Genomic DNA, 1,180 nt, shown 5'->3' on the forward strand with positions numbered 1-1,180 from the left:
ATATAGTCACTTTGAAAAACAATTAAACATTCACTTACTATATGACCCTGCAATTATACCTCTAGATATACACTTAATAAAAATAAAAACATGTCCACACAAATGTGTGAACATATGTTCACAACTACATAATTCATAATGGCCTAAAACTAGAGTGAAAGAAATGTTTATTAACAAAAGAATAAACAAGAGTGGCATATTCATACAAACCAAAATTAGTCCATATATAAAGAACTAGGAAAATGTAAACCATTCTCCCAGAAAAGACATTCCGATAGAAGGCAATCCCAAAATGACCCAAATGTTGGAATTATCAGATAAAGACCTGGGATCAGTTATGACTATTACAATGAAATAAAGAAAAAACCCTTATATTTGATAATATAGGAAATATCGCCAGAGAAAGAAAAATTACAAAAAGAACAAATGAAAATTTTATGAGTAAAAAAGGCAGTATCAGATATAAGAAAAATTCATTGGATGAGCTTAACAGCAGAATGGAAGTGATAGAGAAAAAGTATCAGTGAACTTGAAGGTAGATCAGTAGAAATTATAAATTCTAAAAGGGGAGGGAAGAGAGAAAGAGAAGAGAACAGAGCCTCAGGGACTTGGAGGACGATATCAAAAAGGTGACAATTGAAATCCCAGGAGAAGAGAGGGTAATAATAATCTTTTCTGAAGAAATAATGGCTGAAGACTTTCCCATCTTAGTGAAAGACAAAAATTTATGGATTTAAGAGGCTCGGTAAAATCCAAGAAGAATAAATATTTAAAAAAAATACCTAGGCACATCACAGTCAAAACACTGTAAATCAAAGATAAAGAAGAAATCAGGTACTTGTATGTGGAATCTAAAATAGCCGAACTTAGAGAAACAAAAGAGTAGAATGATGGTTGCCAGGGACTGCAAAGTTGGGTAAATAAATGTTGATCAAAAGATACAAACTCTCAGTTATAAGATGAGTAAGTACTAGAGATCTGAGGTACAGTATGGTAACTACAGTTAATAATAATGTACTGTAGGGACCGGCCCGGTGGCGCACTGCTACAGTGCGCCGCTTGGGAAGCGAGGCAGCGCTCCCGCTGAGGGTTCGGAACCCACATACAGACCGGCCGCTAACTGGCTGAGCGAGGAGCGGGGGCAACGCCGAGGGTTGCGATCCCGTTGCCGGTCCCGGTC

The sequence above is a fragment of the Galeopterus variegatus genome, unplaced genomic scaffold (genome assembly GCF_000696425.1).
Source record: "Galeopterus variegatus unplaced genomic scaffold, G_variegatus-3.0.2 Scaffold19184, whole genome shotgun sequence".
In the NCBI taxonomy this organism is placed as follows: domain Eukaryota; kingdom Metazoa; phylum Chordata; class Mammalia; order Dermoptera; family Cynocephalidae; genus Galeopterus; species Galeopterus variegatus.